Consider the following 21,392-nt stretch of genomic DNA (forward strand, 5'->3'; position numbering starts at 1 on the left):
TTCATACTCATGACATCATTGTTTCCATAGAAACAACATCACTACATTTTCAAAGAGGGAAAACTACACGGGATTCTGAGATTCTGAAAGACGACAAAACCCAAACAATGCAATTGGAACATGCGAGCTATTAGCTAGCATGCTTTTTAAAGGGTGTCTTAATTTCTCTGAAGGAAAAACACACACACACACACACAATCACAAAGTACAGATTTTAAAAGTTACAAATAAATGGAGAAGAAATGCAACTAGGATATACAACTGCTAAATTTCTTTTGGAAATATAATCCACTTTACTTTGTCCAAGTTAGACTTAAGAAATTTAACTTTTCTTAAAATAAGACCTGCAACCCTATAATGCAGGCATGTTAATGCTTGAATGCTTTTAAAAACATTTTAAAGTTTTTTCATGCTTTTTGACTTAATGTGGTATCCTGAGTAAATATAATTGAAAGTAAATTTTAATGATTTTTTTGGGCAGTTAACTAAGAAAAATAATTCACCTGCAGTCAAATTCCACAAAATATATATATATATCAAATATATATATATATATATATATATAAGAACCAAGCCACAATCATGTGAACACTGGACAATGGAACTGTATGAAATTGGACACAAAGAAAGGCAAAGTCAAACCACCACATAAAATTTGAACAGAACCTTTTCAAAAGCAATCACAAAAATGAAAAATTCATGGAGAAGAAAATCAGGCATGAGTACCATCCTCTGATTCTTTATATAAACATAAGAGACTTCCTCGGTATTGCTAGAGACGGCCCACCGTGCTCAGGGAGAGAAACCAGCATTCTTTCAAGGGTCTATAATTAATAGTCTGATTTACAACTCCAGAAACATCTTAGGAATGCCTTTCTGGGTGTGGGACAGTCTTTTCAAAGACTGAAAATGTTGCCCAAATCAGTCACCCAAAAGCAATCTAACTCAGAAGAGATGAAAAGTGCACAGGGCATATTCTCGGAGAGAGACCACTTGTGTGCAAATACAGGCGCTCTCTACCCCAGATAATAAATGACAAGCATAACCAAACAACCCTACCAGAGGTCACAGGTTGTCTCTCATCTCCCTGAGCAGTGAAGGATGGTGATGGCTGAGCAGTGGCAAGTACGTAAACCAGTTTCCAAGCTGAGGGGAAGGGTCTAAACAGACTCAGCCAAGCATCATGCTTTGCACGCTGCCGTGAACCCCACAACCCCTGCCAACCCGCGGCCATGCCTTCGTTACTGACCTACGTCAAACCGCTAAGTTTATTAAGCATGTAAACCGCACTCTTTAATGGTGATAAACCCTACACAGACTCATTTACTTATCCTAGCCGTGGGCTCGTTTGGGGCCACCCTCTCCCTCCCTGAAACTCACATGCAGGAAGTGGCATAAAAAAATACCAACGGGCACAGAGCCACCAGCACCACCTATCAGAACATCACCAACCCTGCGGTGGGTCAGACAGGCATAACTGCCAAGATTTTCATCGTAGACCTTAAGGGTTTGGCCTAGGTAGACACACAAACATCCAGAGCCAAGAGCTGAGCCCCATATGGGATATAAGACACAAGGAACTGCAGAAGACCACTCGGGGTCAAGCTGGGAAATAAACCCAGGTAGGAGAGAAGTGAGGGACACAGGGGTAAATCCAGTGGGAGAAGAAGCTCATGGGTAAGATGGGGGTGGGAGCTGCACCGATGCTCCTACCCAGGTAGGCTGTTCTTGTATCAGGTGCCCCCACCCACCTCACCCCCATCACCATCTCCCACTGAGAGTCCGGTAGCAGATATGGGGGTAAGGAGTGACTGTTCCACAAGCAAGACAGACAAAACCTTACTAAGACCTGGCTCTGCTTTCACAGGCTCACAGATGAGAAAAGCTAGGTGTCTGGTAATTCTAATTCTGGGTTACAAATGTTGTGGGATCAAGTGGAACGGTGACAAGGGGTTTACCAGGGAGACAAGGTACGAGGGGAAGAGGAGGGCTCGGGAAGACTGGGCGGCAAGAACACGCATGGTAGCCTCCAGATACCAACTCTCGGTGTTCAGGAAACGCAAATGGCCCCGTGCATTTGGAGGAAGCGAGCCCAGGGGCATGGTTAGAAATGAGGCTCACCACTGAGCCACGGGACAGCTCATGGTCCATTTTGTAAATAACCAAAACAAAGCCGGGCGCCAGTAGAGCATGCGATTCTTAACCTTGGGGCCGTGAGTTCAAGCCCCACGCTGGGGTGTGGAGCTTACTAAAAAATTAAATAACCCAAACAAAGCAATAAATCTGGTACATCTGATTAATGGAGGTGCTTCAAGGGAGAAATGTCCTCTCTGAAATTTGGATTAAAAGAAGAAACATCTGCGGCCAGTAGAGAAAATCGGAAGAGATAAATGAGGCCCAGCAGCCATGGGGCTACCATCACCATGATCCACGGCACTAAGATGGCCATTTAAGGCCTCAGATCCTTCACAAGCCGATGGCCACCTCCCCTCTGCTGCTGCCCCCACCCCACTTTCACTGCAGGTGACGCTGCCTTTGAGTTTACGTGTGTGCCAGATTTGAACCTGGTGCTACCTCTGGTGGCACTTACTCGAACAATCCCATACCCATGTGAACAGAGACCCACTGGCCTCCCCTGGCCTCCCAATGGGTCATCGCCCTGGCTTTTGGCAAGTTCCACCCAGACCTTCCTTTTTAAATACTCCTCCAACCAGAAGGTTCTGTGGCCTCTGTCATAGGTTCAAGGCCTGAATGTGGGAAGCTACGCAACAAGCTAAGTGTTTATCATCTTTGATGCCCCACCCTACCCCCTTCTGTGCCTCCACCTCCCGCCCAGGGTGGCCCGTTCCCCTCTAACACCCAAGCTTTCTGACCAACCCCTGGGAAAGGCCTGAACAAAAGTCAATTTCGCCTAGAATAATCTGAAGCAAGAGGAGAACACCCTAGAAGTAGAAGGTGCTGGGGAAGTGTTAAATCATGACAGGCCTGGAATCATTAAGAGATCATCTAAAACAAGTGGTTTCCTGAATTCATAAGGAGCTGTAAGTATCTGGCCCCAGCTGTTGTGGTCAAATAGCCGAAATCCCCAACTCAGACCCAATGCATGCAGGACCCTAAGACTCCATGAGAAATGACTTTTGCATCATCAACCACTCTGTTCTTTAAGATTTTATTTATTTATTTGACAGAGAGAGATAGCAAGACAGAGAGCACATGCAGGGGGAGCGGCAGGCTCCCCACTGAGCAAGGAGCCTGATGCGGGACTCGAGCCCAGCACCCTGGGATCATGACCTGAGCCGAAGGCAGACACTTAACAACTGAGCCACCCAGGCACCCCAATCACTCTATTTTTAAGAGACAAGAGACACTGTTACTCCATATGACAAGCCACATGTGTGTGTGTGTGTAAGAGGAGGAAAGAAAGCCGAGAGGCGAAGGAGAAAGTGTGGCGCAGTAAGATGAGCAAAACTGTTGCACAAAGACGGTTACTTACACAGTCAGGTCAGAAAGGAAACAGGACATTCAACAGTGTTCACGTTAGTGTAGCTGTTTGGCCAACAACCAAAAATCCCAAGGACTCACAGGAGTTAGAATATAATAAAGACTGGGTTGGGGCGCCTCGGTGGCGCAGTCAGTAAATCGCCCAACTCTTGATTTTGGCTCAGGTCAAGATCTCAAGGTTGTGAGATCGAGCCCCATTTCGGGCTCCACACTGGGTGTGGAGCCTGCTTGAGGTTCTCTCTCTCCCTCTGCCCCCTTCCCGTCTCCCTCCCTCTCTCTAAATAAACAAATACATACATACATACACACATACCTTTTGGAAGGGGAGCAAAATCCATTGGAAGATTAAGTTCAGCCCAGAAGCCAAAGTCGGGAGAAAAGCTGCAGGGCTATTTGCCGACACATCAGAAGACAGAGGAACCACACCCGCACCCCGACGCTCTGCCAGGATGCCAGACGCAGTCTCAGGGCGGGACTACGTGTACGGTGGATGCCGCTTCCCCAGTCTCCTCTCTCTTCCAACTTACTCAGTTCTTACTTACTTCGTTCCTACAGTGAGAGTAAAGGCTAGCTTGCTCACACAGAAAACAATCAACCCGCACAGGTTGTATTTCAATGTTTCTCTTGCACGTGACACAATAGTCATGCATCGAGTTTACGATGCCGCAGGAGTTCATCCTACAGCCATGATTACAGCTCTCACCTTGGCTAAACGGCTATCCTGATCAGCCCCTTCCACACAACAATGGAAGGTCATGGAAAGAGGAAATTGGAAAATGTGGATAGCTCAGAGCAGCTCATTATCTATCCTGTAAAAAAAAAAAATCTTCATCAGTGAATGACTCACACCTGAAATCCCTCTCCTAGGCCAGCCACCAGGGTTTCTCACACGAAACAGGAAAAGGAGCTGAGCGAGAAGAGAGAACAGTTTGGGGGAAGGGTCTGGGGTGCTGACTTCAGTCTGGGCCAAGGCCAGCCGGAACAGGCAAGCACAGAAAAGATGCAGATCGCAGCTTCCCGAGGACGAGCCACTGTAATTAAAAGCTCCCGGAGAGGCGGAGGGGAAAAGTGACCAATCTATAATGCAAACTCTGGAAGCCACCTCAAAAACTAAAATGCTCTTCAAGGTCATCTTGAGCCCTTCCCAGTTACTTAAGAACAGCCTGACAGATGCTAATTAACCCTGCTGATTCCACAGCCCCAAGGGAGATGTAAATGTGTTTAACTGAAGAGCACATTCAAGCTGTACTATTCCTGGAGCTCAAACAGCTTTTTAAAGGGCCTTCTGAAGAAAAGCATCCTGACAGCATCAGGGACTGTCCTAACTTAAATGGACCACAAAAGAACCTCTTTGGAGAGGAAGCAGCAATAGTGGAAAGAATATGGGCTTGGAAAAAGATCTGGATCCAAATCCCAGATCGAGCATCGACCAGCTATGTGAGTGAGCTGGAGATCTACCTCAGTTTCTCCACCTAGACAAGGAGATTACCACCACCCGCACCACAGATCATGCTGGCAAAATGCCCCACCCTATTCCCAGTCGACAGTGGGCTCTCGTTATAATTTGCAGTGCGCTGTGCACTGTGGTATGCTAGAAAGTACTGTAGTGGTTTGTAATTTAGAACCTTCTATCTTTTGTAACCACCCACCAATCCTAGCCTCTCAGGACATGCCAACCACTGCAGAAAACACATTTATATAGGTTCTCTGGGCCTCGCATTCCAGACTATAAAATGACCAACATGGTTGCCTCATCCTAGCCAGCAAGGTGGGGACGGAGCCTCCCAGGTGGAAGCTTCTCGTGCTCCAAGTCACCTACCAGGCTCCCTGCTTGGCCCTTGCTCGTGTCCGCTCACTTCCCCAGCGCCTACTTCAAAGCCATCAGCCTCTGTCGGGGTTCTGAGCACCTTCAACTGTATTCTCATCTGTGAATCTCAGTAACAAGCTGCATACTTCCTCTTTCAAGGTCCAAAAAACAGCAAGCAGGCCCAGGGTGGTGTCTCTACACTATGAAATGTTAATGAGAGGACTCCATCAGCTTAGACAGTCAGATGATTTTCAAAATTATAAACCCTTATTAGGATCGGCGTGGTGTGTGGTGGGGAGGGGCGTGGTACCTTTCATGTTTCATTTTAGAAGAAAATGGTTCTTAATATACACTTTATAGATGGGAGAGCCAAGTTGCCCCAAATCACACAGCTCCAATCTTACCTTCCCCTTTCCCTCCTCAACCTCGAAGGAGCCTCGGTAGGATTGGACCTGGTCTCCCTAAGATAGGAATGGTCTCCTTGGTACAGGAAATGCCTGCTTATTTTCCGGATTCATGCATTTAGAAAAGATAAAACTTTAACTACTTATCTGTGTCAGCAAAAACATTTATTAAAAACTTGGCTTGGAAAATAAAAATCAACATATTTTTTAAGGAAGTAAGATCAGTTTGTTCGTGGTAGAAAAACGGAACTTTCTCAAAGATGTCATCCACAAAGATGGGGACATTTGCTCAGATCTCAGCATCAAAAAAGAGAAGGATAACACTGTTTTAGCTAGGGAATCCAGGATTAAGGGACATGCCTAAACTGTCGCTTATTTTTAAATTGTTCTGAAAGAGCGCTAGTACCCAAAATCTATAAAGAATTTATCAAACTCAATACCCAAACAAATAATCCAGTCAAGAAATGGGCAGAAGACATGAACAGACATTTCTCCAAAGAAGACATACAAATGGCTAACAGACACATGAAAAACTGCTCAACATCACTCAACATCGGGGAAATACAAATCAAAACCACAATGAGATACCACCTCACACCAGTCAGAATGGCTAAAATTAACAAGCCAGGAAAAGACAGATGTTGGCGAGAATGTGGAGAAAGGGGAACCCTCCTACACAGTTGGTGGGAATGCAAGCTGGTGCAGCCACTCTGGAAAACAGTATGGAGGTTCCTCAAGACATTAAAAATAGAGCTACCCTATGACCCAGCAATTGCGCTACTAGGTATCTACCCCAAAGATACAAATGTAGTGATCCGAAGGGGCACCTGCACCCCAATGTTCATAGCAGCAATGTCCACAACAGCCAAACTATGGAAAGAGCCAAGATGTCCATCGACAGAGGAATGGAGCTGCCCAACACAGCTGCTTTGCTCCTAAATGTTGGCAGAAACTCTGTCCTAAGGCCCACACTCCACCAGTGGATATTCTATCTCAAACTACCTCTAACCTTTTTCTGGGGGGGTGCTGGGAGGAGACTAACTTTTAGCCTAAGTCCTGTGTTTACGGGTCAACAGAACTAGGCAAGCTGCCTACATCAGTTAATACCTTGGAGGACTACGTCCGTGGAAAGAGAAAGTTCCTAGAATTGTCCACCTGGGCAAATAGGCAACAGGCTCAGGCCTGGAAGCGGGGCAGAACCTGAGCGAAAATGGGAGAACACTTCCTTGGCTATCTGGCCTAAGACTGACCCTAGGCTCTGCTTTGAGAGTCAGCAGGAAGGGACAGACAGAGCCTGGGATCAGAACCCTGGACTGCCAGTCAGCAGAGGGTGTGACCATGGGGAAGTCACTTCACCCTGCAAGTCTTCACTTCTTCATCTGCAAAGGGCCCTGCTGATCAGCTGTCAGCATGACCATCGCTTCTTCAAGGAAGAGGTCTCCAAAGTGTCAAATCCCTCAATTCTGCACACTAATCATAGCATGGACCTGCTCCTTTAGTGGAGCTTGGCTGAATGTTCACACATGTGTGATTATCTGATTAGCCCTTGATTCTCTTATCTGTAAACTTCATTAGGGCAGGGATTGTGCATTTTTTTTCTCACGGTTCTGCCCCAAACTCCCAACACAATATGCAACACGTAGTAAGTTTCAAATTAACATGTGCTGACGACTGAATAAATGATTAATTGAGCTCCTGAATGTGAAAATGATCTATAAAATAAGCAGCACAATGGAAGCGTTTGTGATTGTTACTTGGTGTGGATGATGACAAGAGAATTAATCCTCTTAGCTGCTGGAAACCATTCTGCTTTCATTTAAGGAACAAAATTGCTGCATTTGAAGGACACCATAAGGAGAGGGGCTCTTACAAGCTATCCCATGGTGCCCCATTTCAGGATTCTCTTCATGACCATGCCAAAATACCCAGCTCATCTGCGTTCAGAAGCAGTACTGCTTTATTCTGATCCATTGCTGGTCACTGTGGGAGACTTGGTTGAGTCATCTGGGCATTTTAAAAAGCAAGAGGTCTACTGGCTAAATCTGCTAGGCCTCTGGTATTGAACCAAAGACAATGGATTCTGGACATGGGCTAGGCTGAGAAAAGCACCCCAGGGCCCACCAACCCCCACGTTTGGTTGAATCCAACTCTATACCCAAACTGCCATGGGCATCAGGAGCCAAAGGAAACTGCAGTGGCCAGAGCCCGGGAGAGCTTGCTGCCCCATGCTGATACATTCATGGAAACAAAGGCCTTCCAAGTTGCACTGAACTGGTCTGGAGATGGAAGGCCTTTATGCAGGTTTCCAAGGAGATGACTCAGATGCTGTTACCATAGAAACTGTTGCTACCATCTATTGTCCATCACCCCTTGACCGAAAGGCAAGGGGGGTGTGGTTTGATGGAGAAGGAAACAAGAAGAGTTGGATTTAAGTCAAGATGAAAACACATATTGAGATGGGTCCCCGTAAAGACTTCTATGGTATAAGTAACAAAACCTCCAGTGTCCCAAGGAAATGAATTTGGGACATGAGTGTTTATGGTGTGATGTTATTTGTGCTGGGGTCGGAGTGAGTTCCGTGGCACATGAAAATGACTTCCACCCATCTGTTGGGTCCTGTCATCAAGGCTCTCCACAGAAAACACTTGGGTATAAGGGTCATCAGCACGGTCCAGGCCATGACCCATGAAGATGTAGGACCGTGAGGAAACGGATGTAAGCGGTCTATCCTTTCCCCTCTTTCCTGCTGAAATGTTTTTTTCAGGTAAAAGGGGGACATATTATAAGTCCCTAAGAGTTTTGCTACTATGTCATAATCTTACCACCAATAAAGTGTTAATTTCTTTTTAATCTAATGAGAGCAGCTTATGGGTAAATTAGATAAGTTCCATTAACAATAAACACATAGAAATGCATAAGGGTCATGTAAGACATATTGGATTTGGCATCGAGTCTGAAAGATCAGAATTTGAAGGTCTCATCCCTTATTATACGCATGACCTTGGGCACTTTACCTGCTGCGTCTCAATTACCTATTTTATCCCACGGGGATAGTAACTGCCAGTCTACTTCATACGGTATAAAGCCTCATCAAGGAATTGTCCTCTTGTGTGTCAAGTACCATGGTGTTGGTCACACCCATACTAGCAAAAGGCTTTTAACTTCAATTACTCCAGATAGGACTGTTATAACTCTTTTTGTGTTATCCAACTTTTTGTTTAGAAAATAATTGGTACCTAGCCAATTACTCTGACATTAAAATTACAGGTGACAAAATGGAATAAGTCCCCACACCACTTTCTGATGATTTTCTTATCTAGCCTTCTGATTATTTTCTAGTCAGACCATATGTAGGCATCAAGTCTGACAATTAGGCCTCTCTTTTCCCCCGAAGTAGTCTTGGGAAGTCAAATTTCAACTGGTATTGGACCAGCTGTTCCCCAACTGGGGAATAAGCAGAAGCCAGGATAACAGTGTATGATATGTCAGGTACATTCCAGCTGGGAATAAGCTGTTGAAGTTAGAGGAGGAACTCTCTGGAAGAGCAGGGATGACCACTAGATCCTGTTTTGGGTGAAAATAAGGAATCAGTCTGGCAGGTACATTGTCGAACACCATACATTGAATTTAGGGTAGTGAATGGGAGTTGGGAAAGATCCACAGTCCAGAAATAGAATGAGAGTAGTAACAATTCAGTGCTGTCTTCATGTCTTCTAGAAAGTCTTCATGTCTTCCACACCCTTTAGAAAGCCAACGCCAAGTGTGAAATCCATCCAACAAGCACTCGCCAAGCTGCCAGGTGGACCTGCAGTCCTCCAAGTCTGCTCCAGGAAGTGAGCGCCACAAGTCAAAGGAGGCATTCAGGTGCACCGGATAAGGCAGAGAAAAAAATATGCAATTCAGTTCCTCCAATTCTGTACAAGTTCCTTATGTTTTTCTTTCAAGTAACACTGCTGTGCATTGTTGGGATACTCTTAGATCAGGAACACATGTCTTGATATATCATCGGACAGGAGGGATTAAGAAAGAAAGAGGCAAGAGGAGCAAATGCCCTTCCAACCATGGATGGGTGACACTGGTTAACCCTACATGCCGGGAGGGAAGGCACCACAAGACAGAACATGCTAGGTGTTCTAGATCTTGGGTGTAGGTCCCTCTTGATAACGATCGGGAACACAGCACCAAGTCAAGACCACATAACCAAAAAGGGGTCACTGAAGGACAGAGGCCAAAGGGACTAATGCCCTTGGTTCCAGCAGGTGAGACTCACCCTTTTCTTTAGCTTTAAATAGGACTCCCACAAAATGGCTTCTGGGGCTTTAAAAATCCCTGATGCCCACAGTTCGCCCAACCTAATAATGGATGGCATTTCTCCTCAACAACAGCTTCACCAAGGCAGATCTCTCCAACAAGAACAAACTGGTCAAGCTCTCCCCAGATCTCCCTTTGACACACTACACAGCATGGAGAGAACTGACATATCATACACTGTTATCCTGGCTTCTGCTTTTAGAGTTAAAAGACTGAGGCCAAGAGAGCCAGTGAGTGACTTATCCTGAGGTCAAGAGCCACATAGGAGCAGATCCCGGGCCAGAATTAAATTCTCTTGCCATTCATTGCAGGACTGCTTCCAACACATTATACCGTTATCAACACACGGCCATCTTAATCCTAAGCATACTAACTTTATCTCAGCTAGACTAAAATCCCTGACAGTAAGAACTGTATCTTTTCCTAGTGATTTTTGGCCCTCATGCTGGAACACCCAGAACCGAACTAAGGTATCTAGGAGGAATGCTGAAGCATCTCCTGATCAACTCCCACTTCACTCTTTTGTTAATGATCTGGGTGTGCTCTGCTAGCAGCACCAAATGCCCATCTCCACCATGACATTCATCATTCCGGACTGACCTTATGCGTTGATTTATCTTGCTCTTGACTGGACTGTACCATCTTTAAAGACAAGGCTGGACCATGTCTTACTTCCTGTGTGGATCTCAATGCCCAACACCTATCAGGAACTCAAAAAATTAAAAAAAAAAAAAAAATGGATTCTAAAGCAAGGCTCAACCCACCCATACACATCACAGAAGTCTTGGCTATTTCTGGGGCACAGGAATTATCACTCTACCCTCCCCTAAAATAATCTCTTTTCTTGGCTCCCAACTCTTGACCCTTTGGGAAGAATTCTAGCCACAAGGGCATCTGGCCTGCCATCTTTAAGACATCACAGTGACCGAGAACATCTTTACCCCCGAAATGTTTTAATGTTGTATAAATAAATGCTTTAATGAGCTAGTTTGTGAAGCTAGATGTGATCTTTTAAACGTTAATAGTTAAAGAACCCATCATCACCTAGGAGCCCATTAAAATAGCCCATCTGGGACCTACAGAAGAAAGATCGCCAATTCTACTGCCAAACTCCACTGCCAGGAAGAACAGAAGTGTCACTTGACTTGCTCTAATGACACTCTGACACACTCGAAAAGCAAGTCAGTATCTGGACCCAAACAGATGCTCTCAGTCTGACCCATTTCTCTTGATTTGTTGGCAGGATGTGAAAATGTCTCACTCACAAAGCAAGGTCTAAAAAGCAATGGTTGATGGACATCTGGGTTGTTTCCAGTTTGGGCCACTACAATTAAAGCTGCCATGAACATGCGTGAACATGCACTTGCATTTCTCCTGGGGAAATATCTAAAGGTAGAAAGGCTGGTCCACATGGTAGGTGTATGCTTAACATTTTAAGGAACTGCCCAATCATTTTCCAAAGCGACTGTACCTTTTTCCATTCCCGCCAGCAGCGGGTGATGGTTCCAGAACTTCCACATCCTCATCAACACTTGACAACATCACTCTTTCCAATTTTAGCTGCCCTTACAGTGAAGTGGTAGCATCTCATTTTGTTTTAACCTGCATTTTCTTAAGTACTAACGATGCTGAGCATCTTCTCATGGTCTTGTCATCTGTAGACCTTCTTTGGCTTAGTGTCTGTTCATATTTTTTGCCCGCCTTTTAAAATGGGTCGTTTGTTTGGTTACTAGCAAATTTTAAGTCCTTTACGTGTTTTGGATACAAGGTCCTTATACAAGAATATCTATAGCAAATGCTTCCCTTATAGACCAAATATCCTATTGATTTCCTCTAACCGTTCCCTCACCCCACCAGACTCTCCTCCCCTGCTCTGGTAACATCACAATCTGAACATTTAAGCTAGGGAACAGGCAGTACTGTCTTTTAAGCCCCCAGGATCCTGTCTAATCACAGTTAATCGGGAAGTAGCATGTCTTCTCTAATCCCGGACTGTTGCTCCAGTCTGCTTTGTACTCACACACTCCTAGGAAGAGCGAACCCAAGTATGTTTCTTTAAAGATACGCTAACCTTGGGGCGCCTGGGTGGCTCAGCTGGCTAAGTGTCTGCCTCTGGATTTCGACTCAGGTCATGATCTCAGGGTCATGGGATCAGGCCCCGCATCAGGCTCTGTGATGAGCATGGAGCCTGCTTGGGATTCTCGCTCTCCCTCTCCCCACCCACACTAACTTTAAGCCCTTCTCAGCGGGGAACATCTCAGCCCCCCACAGAACTTTTGGCAAAGTCTAGAGACATTTTTGCTTCGCCCAACTGGGTGGGGAATGAGTTGTTCCTGAGTCCTGGTAGGTAGAGGCCAGAGATGCTGCTAAACATCCACGAAGCACAGGTCAGCCCCCACAACAAAGAATTATGTGGAAACCCTGCTTCAAAACCACTTGCAGATACTGTTTTTAGATCAAGCAATATAGTGCGAACGAAATACTGATTTAAGAGCAGGAAACCTGAGGGGACTCTCTTAGCTCTGTCACTAACTAGTTGTATATCCTCAGGCAAAGCAACGAACCTCTCAAAGTCCCAAATTCCTCATCTGTAAAATGCAAGGGCTAACCTCAATTACCTTTAAGTTCTCCTCCAGTTGCAAAGAAATACAATCCCAAGGCTCTTTATTCAGAACCACACAGAACTTGGAGCTGCCATGAAATGGTCCTTAGGTTTTTAATACTTCCAGGTCAACAAGATGGGGACGAAGGTTGGTTCGAGGGAACAGTCTCTGAGAACGTGTCCGACAGAGGAGGCTGGGGACCAACGGGTGGTTGCCATGGGCAAAATGGGGGAAGGGGAGAGGGAGGTACAGGTTTCCAGTCATGGGATGAAGAGGTCAAAGGCACAGCAGTGGGACCACAGCCAGCTGTCCTGCAATATCGCCGTATAGTGACAGACGGCGGCGACACGTGCGAGCACGGCGTGATGTACAGCTGTCAGATCACACTGTACGCCCGAAACTCACGTAACATTGTGTGTCAACTATACTTAAAAAAAAAAAAAAAATGGGGCTCGACTACTGACCTCAGCAGGGACCTTGTCTCAACAGAGAGGAGGGCAGATGACCCGGGCTGCGGGGACCTTCCCTACAGATGCTCCCTGAAGAGAACCTGCCCCACCGAGCTGGGCCCTCGTCTGCCCTCCATTCCACCCACCAGCTCAGCTTCAATGAGAAACATGAGTTCCACTAAGCGCAAGTGTGAACTCTCACAGCAGAGCAGCTGAGAACCTTCCAGGGCCCATGTGCCGAGCAGAGCCAGTCCCCAGCTCAGAAGGGAGATGGTGTCAATGACACAGTGTCTTTGAAAATCCAGACAGGGCTCTGACAGGAGGAAAAGTCAGCTCCTGAAGGACCTCCGGGACTCACCTCAGGAAAACAAGAGGCTTCCCTGTGGGGCCGGGCAGTTCAAACACTGAATCTGGATCAAGTTTCTGTCACTCATGCCCTGTGGGGTGAAGAAGATCCTGCACCAATTCTTACAACAGCTGTTGCGCAGGTTAAATGAGATTGAAAATTGCTCCTATGGGTCTCGGCAAGAATGCACAGACAGCGAACATCTCAGACAGCCCAGGGGTAAAGTTCTTTCATTTCTAACCGACTAAAAATTAGAAACATTAATTAAGAGAGGAGACTCACCAGGAGCAGCCTCTCTCTCAGAAGTAATCCTCAGAGCGGCCCGTAGATATTTCTGGTGAAAGCATCATGACTTCCGCCATAATGGATGGAGAAAGAGGAGAAGCAAGGCCAGCCCCGGTGGGGCTGCAACAAGAAGGAAACTGTGCACTCCTTGCTCCTTTCCAACAGGATGAGGGCAACATTATTCAGGGTGAGGGACACATTATTCACCGCCGCCACCTCTCCACCTGTGTCTTCTGTGGAGAGAAAGGAAGGTGTCCCACAGGCCTAACCACGGGAAAGCGGGGAGCAAAAGTGACACCCAGAAGGTAGGAAGTGAATGCCTTGGCCTCTGACAGGAACAGTCTCAGGCTGTAGCCCGTACCCATTGCCCCCCACCTTCACCCACCTCGTGTGCTTCCAACTACCCCAGCGTGTGGGGGACTCTGAGCAGCACGCTTTTACTCCTCTTAGTCCCCTGTCGGCGGCCACTTCTCCACGGCCGAGCCCAGGGCAAAGCCCCCGCAGATGCTTCTGCGAACAGTTTAAGCAGGGTGTCAGACCTAAATAAAGCCGAGAGCACCATTCATTATCAGCTTGAAGAGGGAGAACAGTAGGCTCCATTAGTGACACCTGTAACTTGTAGTTAATCAGGCCCCGGCACCACCTGCTGGGCGTGTGGGTCCGTGGGTGCGTGGGTCCGTGGGCACGTGGGCGCGTGGGTGCGTGGAGTGGCGGATGTCAGCTCAAACCCAGAGCGGCGTGTAAAATCAAGTCCTCTTCATTACATTGCTCATTTCACTTTTTCTCCTCTACTTCTGCCTGCCCCCTCCTTCCCCAAGACCAATTAGCAATAAAAGTAGGAATTTTGACATTCACTGTCGAACCAGGGTTCTCCCACAGGATTTGAGCCCTACATCCACTGGGTGCCCTGGGGTGCTGCGCCTCTCGGCTCCCGGAGCCTAACTCTTCCAGCGACTTCCTTTTTTTTTTTTTTTAAAGATTTTATTTGACAGAGAGAGACACAGCGAGAGAGGGAACACAAGCAGTGGGAGTGGGAGAGGGAGAAGTAGGCTTCCCGCAGAGCAGGGAGCCCGATGTGGGGCTCGATCCCAGGACCCTGGGATCATGACCCGAGCTGAAGGCAGACGCTTAACCGACTGAGCCACCCAGGCGCCCGTTCCAGCAACTTTCTAAACGATGACTCACAACATCTCTAATATCGTAATCACCTTTTTATTTGGCCCACGCCTTCGTGGGTTGGGAATGTGGGAGAGGCTGGGCTGACAGTTCTTGCCTGGGGTTCTCGTGCTGTTGCTGTAGGACGTTGGCTCAAGCTGCAGTCATCTAAAGGTCAACCTGGCCGGGCGTGCAAGATGGCTCGCTCACAAGGCTGGCGGATGACACTGGTTACTGACCGAGAGCTCGGCTGGAGCTGTCGACCAGAGTGCCACACGTGACCTCGCCAGCCTGGCTGGAGCAGGCTAGCCGGACTCCTTGGCAGCTGGGTCCCCTCAGAGTGAGGGACAGCTGTCTGGTCTTGTTTTGGAGCTAGCCTCAGAAGTCTAGTACTTCCACGGCGTTCTATGGGCAACCAGGGAGTCCCTAAGGTCAGCCCAGAATCCAGGAGCGGGTAGTCACAGACCCCATCTCTCTCCATGACAGGAGTGTCCAAGATTTTGCAGACAGGTTTTTAAATCCCCGCACTGACCTGTTTAACTTTTAAAGTCCCTGACCACTTGGGGTCAGGGACTAGGCCTCATGTATCATCCATCATGCCTCACAGGGCATCTGGCTTTTAGGAGATGCTCCGTAACTAGATGCTGAGTGAATGAACAAAAAGAGCAAATGAGCTTCCAGAGTAAGGATCTGTTGTTTTTTGTGTTTTTTTTTAAGTCAAGTTACTTCCCTGGAGACTCCTCTTCCTCCTCCACACTGCCACAGTGTGGGTACTATATCCAACTTTCATGGGATGGTGGTTAGGAATAAACGCAATCATTCATGAGGACGGATTTTCATTTTCCCTTAGTTGTTGGGAAAGACTCGAGATGGCACCACGTGGCCGGCCCTGTCCACAGAGCTGCACGGCTTGCCCTCCTGCCCATGCTGAGGTAGGGCTGGCTGTCTCTCCTTCCTCCCTGCTGCCTGGTCAGCCCTTGGCAGCCTGTCTCCATCTCGCGCTCCTGCATGGGCAGCGTGGGGATCGGAAGCTGGTGCCTTACTGCAAATCTGTCTCTCCCTGTCTGCAGGCTGGCCTGGGGCAGGTTGCTCCATCCTCCTTGGTCTCGTCTGCACCTGCACGAGGAGGATAATACCTGCCCCACGTAGTTGTGTTGAGGGGAAACGTGCCACCGTGCGCTGCGTGTTCCGGTGACCTAGTGTACGGTAAGTGTGGCGCAAGTGTAATTAGCGACAGGCATCGGCCCTGCCTTCACGGGTCCCCTTTCCCTCTGAACTCCGTGCTCTACCCTAATGAACACCCTTCAGAGTCCAAAACATGCCATGTTTTCTTTCACTTCTGTGCTGTTCCACATGCAACTTCCTCCTACGAGGATTAACTTAAAGCCCTCAGACCAGCGCCGGGCTCGTGCTAAGTACTACCCCAGTGTTGGCAATTAGGACTCTGCCTGGAATGTTCTTTCCCACCTCTCCTCTGCTCCCCTCTTCGGCTAATTCCTAGTCATCTTTCCAGTCTTAGTTCAGATGTTTCCTTACAAGCTTACCTTCTCCCCCCAAACCCAGGTCAGGTGTCTTTCCAATCAAGGTCCCTGCTGGTTCCTGTGCGTCCTTCTGCAGCTTACAAAAAGGCTCCCCTTCCCCAAGGCAGCATGTGTCTTGAGAGGGGGATGGACTGGATTTCAGCCTCTACTCACCCCTTCAGCCAAGAGCCAGTGAGCAGCCCCACCCTACAAAACCACGCACAGCTGCCCTGCTTCCGGTGAGCACCCACTACATTTATCACACCCCAGTGCAATCAGCCCTTGTCCCTCCAGACGGAGGACTCCACAAGGCCATGGCTACAGCTGCTCCAAATGAAATCTCCAATACCTAATACACCACTCCGCACTTAATAGCTGCTCAGGAAATCTTTGTTGAATGAATGAATAGACAATGAAGGACAGACCATGGCCTTGTATTCTTCCCCTGTGTTTGTTTACGTCTTCCAGGGCCCTGGTATAAACACGAAGCCCTCAGTAACACATGCTGACTTGTCACCCACATGTTTGTGGGGTCTGTTCTGGGTATGAGGAACAGGGAGGGAAGCTTCCAGATCCTTCGATCACACAGTGGAGTTCAGGCTCCAGCTGGAAAGAGCACTCTGCTGTAAGGGGCTTCCATCCAGGTGGCTTATGGACCTCTGCAAATGCTACCCTATTAAACAGCAAAGAGCTATCAAGGGTCCAGCTGAGTCTGCCCAAGAATGGACAGAATGTGCTACCCGAGATTTCCCTGAACGGTTCAGAAAGCGCCGGGTAAGGGTACTGCCCCAGCCGCTGCCCACAGAGCCAGAAGACGGGAATCCCAAGCCACGTGCCAGGTGAGCAGGCAGCGCGCGCCCACGCACGCACACACACACACACACACACACACACACCCCATTCAGTGGGGCCCTGCCTTTAATAAGCTGGCGATAGCTGTAGCTTCTTAAAAAGGAGAGACATTAGTAAGGCAATAAGACAGACCAACCTGGACAGTTAAGGTGCTGGTTTCAGTGCGTCTCTAAGGGGGCAGGGAGGGGAGGGAGTGTGGTGGAAGATGTGAAGCCCGGGGGTGGCAGCAGAACCAATGTACACACCAGCAAGCCTGGTCGGAGCTCTAGCTCCACGTTGCTGAGACAAGGTGCCTTCCCTCTGTATCTGTGTCCCCAAGTGTCAGTGAGCAGTAGAGGGGTCTTTCTACTCCCTGCAATTATCCTGAGAATAACGTCAGATAAGCATAAAAGCAATTTTTTACATCTTTTTTTTTTTAAAGATTTTATTTATTTATTTGACAGAGAGAGAGAGACACAGTGAGAGAGGGAACACAAGCAGGGGGAGTGGGAGAGGGAGAAGCAGGCTTCCCGCGGAGCAGGGAGCCCGATGTGGGACTCGATCCCAGGACTCTGGGATCATGACCTGAGCCAAAGGCAGACGCTTAACAACTGAGCCACCCAGGCAGCCCTATATGAGGGTTTTATCTTATTTTTTATTTTTTTAAAGACTTTATTTATTTGACAGAGAGAGAAACAGCGAGAGAGAGGGAACACAAGCAGGGGATAGTGGGAGAAGGAGAAGCAGGCTCTCCACTGAGCAGGGAGCCCGATGCGGGGCTCGATCCCAGGACCCTGGGATCATGACCTGAGCTGAAGGCAGCCACTTCACCGACTGAGCCACCCAGGCGCCCCGCATAAAAGCAATTTGAAAGTGGATAATTCCATAAGCTTTTGTCATTGGGCTGTCTCATTCCTCTGTATCGTCACCCTGCTGCTATGGTGCTCTCCCTCCTGGGACCCCCTCCTTCTGTCTTCGTCCTTCACAACGGCTCCTAATAGTCCATCGGTCTCAGCCTGTCATGTGTGACTCCTCTAGATACATATCCTGGCTTCTTGGGGACAATGGTCACATCAGGTATTTTCTTGGGTCCTTAAAGCTCAGAGCCCAGCACCTGGCACGTGGGCTCACTGAATCCAAGCCTGTGTGTACACACATGCAGATGCACACATCTTTATCCTTCTCATCCGCAGAGGAGCTGACCACTGGAACAGCAAATCAACCCCTTCAGCGAAAAGAACCAAAGGGCAGTGTTCTCTTATGTCAAATTTCATTATCCTCAAAACAGAGCTCCAAAACCTTGGCTGACGCAGTCCACCAAGCTGTAGAATTGGTTGACAGGTTAAAATCCAGCCCAACCCACTAACTGTGGGGGGAAAAGGAACTTGCAGTAAGAGAACATGATCCGGAGACCACAACGGTTACTTCGTTCCAAAGAGGAACCTTAGCAGCCCACCTGCAAGCACCTGCAAATGGACCGGAGCCGTCTGGGGCTCGTATCTCATTTGACCTCAGTTACTTTCATAGCAAAAGACTTCTTATCAAGACTATTATGGTCCACTAGTTAAAACAGATGTTAAAGCAATGACTCACCAAGAAAACCCAAAATGGGCATACCTTGAGCATTTTAACATAAGTATATTAATGTAGGTTTACGGACATTTTTGATGCATATTGGTGATCTGTCCTCTAGGTATGGGTCCACAGATTAATTGCCCAAAGTCCTCCTTGGATAAATAACACACTGACCCTGATTTCTGGTTTGCTTTCTTCCAAGTGGATGAAGAACTTGAAGACACTGCACTGTAGACACAAAGACTCCTGAAGGCAGACCCCTTCCACAGGGGCTTCTTTCTCTTCGAACTTTTAACTGTTATCGTCTTTGCACCTAGTTCACTGGCAATTTCTTTTGTAGCAACTCACTTTTACCAATTTTGTTGGGAACGCTCAACTTAGTTTTATAAACAGACAATTACAGGAGATTTGATGTTAAGCTCTTGGAAGATTGCCTAGCACGCAGTGGTGCTCGATGCACGTTAGCTATCTATCCTCCCACTCATTCCATTTATGTCATGATCAAGTTATTCAGTTACAATAGCAAATTTAACCGGCGCAGACAGGTACAGGAACTTGCACAATGGGCTCTTGCTACGCACTCAGCCTTAGTGGAGGGAGAATTACTGTGCACACAAAAGTAACGTGGGCATAGAGTAATGGTAGCCATTAACATGTTTTGCAAAAGGAATGGAGACTAGCAAGTAAGTTCAGTGGAGATCACGTAAGAGAGTGGCTTCTCTGATGAAGTCCTTCCAATCCCTACCCTCCTCCCACTGTGGACGCCATTGCCAACCAGAGCCCATGTGTAAAGTCACACCCAGCTGGAGGGGTGACGTGAAGGTTACACCCATCCATGCTCCCTTCTCCAAGCCAGACATTCCCCACATGGGGCTGCGTGCACCCGAAAGGAAGAGGCGCTTCCCCTAACTCACACATCCATTCTCCCTCCTTCTCCCCCAATCTCACCTTATGCCCTGTGCTCTCCTCATTCATGCCCAGTAAACAGTTAGGCAGGACTATTAATGTAGGGCAGCATACTGCACATGATGCCTTCATTAAAAACAGCACAGTCCAATAAAGAAATGCTTGCACAGGAAATGGGATTAATTCTCTCAGGCCTGGCTCACTCCAACCGGAGGACTGCACTGAGCCTAGCCGCGTGCCTGGCCATGCACCAACTGCTTCACGGGCCTCTCTTTTTGCCCTCTGAGGCCAACTGATGGCACAAGTAACAGCAACAATCAGTTTTTATTTGCAGAGTCCACTTACATCGTGCAAAATACAAAGCTAAACCTTTCCCTGCAAAGTCTCCCCTTTAAGTGGGCTGGCCGATGGCGTGGTCTGTGTCCACTTGAGTTGAGCATTCTTTTAATAAAGGATTTGGTTATACTTTAATTCTTCGGACCTCATTTTCATTCTTATGAGTCAACTGTCGATTGCCTGCTGAATTTCAGGCAGAGGTAATCCAAAATCCTATGTGCCTTAAAATCGAAACTGACCAGCATCTTCACCAAACCAGGCACCACACTGAAAAAGGGATTGCTCCCCAGTGGGCCTCAATGCTCATGTAAATCCCGATGTAAATAGGGGAACAGGCACAGAAAGTGGCTGGTCGAAGGCCTTGGGTGAGGGCAGGATTAGCAGGATGCTGGAAATCAAATCCCAATCTCCTGACCTCCTGTCCCAGCAGCTGCACTGCTTTCCCAGGCTCCAGTGTTAGAGTTAAATAGCTTAACAAGGGCTTTACTAGGCTGAAGTCAACGTTAGAAAACGGATTCCACCTGCGTGATCTGCAGTCCTCTGTCTCGAATAAGAATTTACCCAAAAAAGGACATAGGTCTTACCCCTGAGGGACTGCATGCAGCTTTCAGACTGAAGTTCCTGAAAAGACCGACTCAGGACTTCCTACCACAAAGGAAGAGTCAAGAATCCTCTCTAGCAAAGGTGAGCTGGCCTCAGCGCTAAGTGGGAAGTAAACTGGTTTAAATCACCACCCTCTCACCGGATACCAAGATGAACCCAATAGCCCGTACACAGATTACTGTGCTTCCTTGAGGGTCAGGGGTAAGCCAAGGCCCCGATGAACACGTTACCATCCAGATGACACCAATTCGTTCCCAAATAAGTAGCGATTGAGCTACAGGAGGCTGCCCCATGGCTGTGGGGAGGGGGACGGGTCAGGGAGCCGCAGGATCTGCATCATCAGAGCAAGCTGGTGAAAGGCAGCCTTCAACCTGCCAGCCTTGCTACAGCCCGCGGGCCAGCCTGGGGGCTGTGGGTTTCCACTGAGAGACTCCATCTCTAAACAACGAGAACAGGAAGGAAAGAATAGAGAAACAAGACTCCTACGCACCCCACACCCCACCAAAAAAAAGGTTGGATACTCTTTTCTAGAAGAAAAAGGAGGGAGAGAGGAGGCAGAGGACCAGAAGGACAGACTTGCCCCACCTCCTCAGAGCTTAGCAGGGCCACATGTCGGGGAGGGAAGCATGTGCTTTAATGCCAGGGAGGTGGAAAGAGTAAAGTTAAGGAGGCCCAGTAGCTTCTGCTGGGGTATCCTTGGGCACACTACTTGAGCTTGCAGCCCCTCAGCTGCACAATACGAATGGCCTGTTGTGAGGGA

The 21,392-nt window shown here is 47.8% G+C and overlaps 1 protein-coding gene across 9 annotated transcripts in view; it reads right to left on the reverse strand.

Annotated features, from left to right (window-relative positions):
- The window catches only part of NOS1AP (nitric oxide synthase 1 adaptor protein), a 288,491-nt gene that overhangs the window by 94,157 nt on the left and 172,942 nt on the right, over positions 1–21,392 (reverse strand). Inside the window, exon 1 of one of the 9 annotated variants that reach the window (XM_078078432.1) lies at positions 3,815–4,076. The exons of 7 other annotated variants lie outside the window; for them this stretch is intronic. The gene's annotated coding sequence lies outside the window, so the exon portion shown is untranslated. Of the gene's footprint in view, positions 1–3,814; positions 4,077–21,392 lie in introns of those variants that run through there. One more of the 9 variants, XM_078078433.1, reaches the window with a different exon arrangement.

Source organism: Halichoerus grypus, chromosome 7 (assembly GCF_964656455.1).
Source record: "Halichoerus grypus chromosome 7, mHalGry1.hap1.1, whole genome shotgun sequence".
In the NCBI taxonomy this organism is placed as follows: domain Eukaryota; kingdom Metazoa; phylum Chordata; class Mammalia; order Carnivora; family Phocidae; genus Halichoerus; species Halichoerus grypus.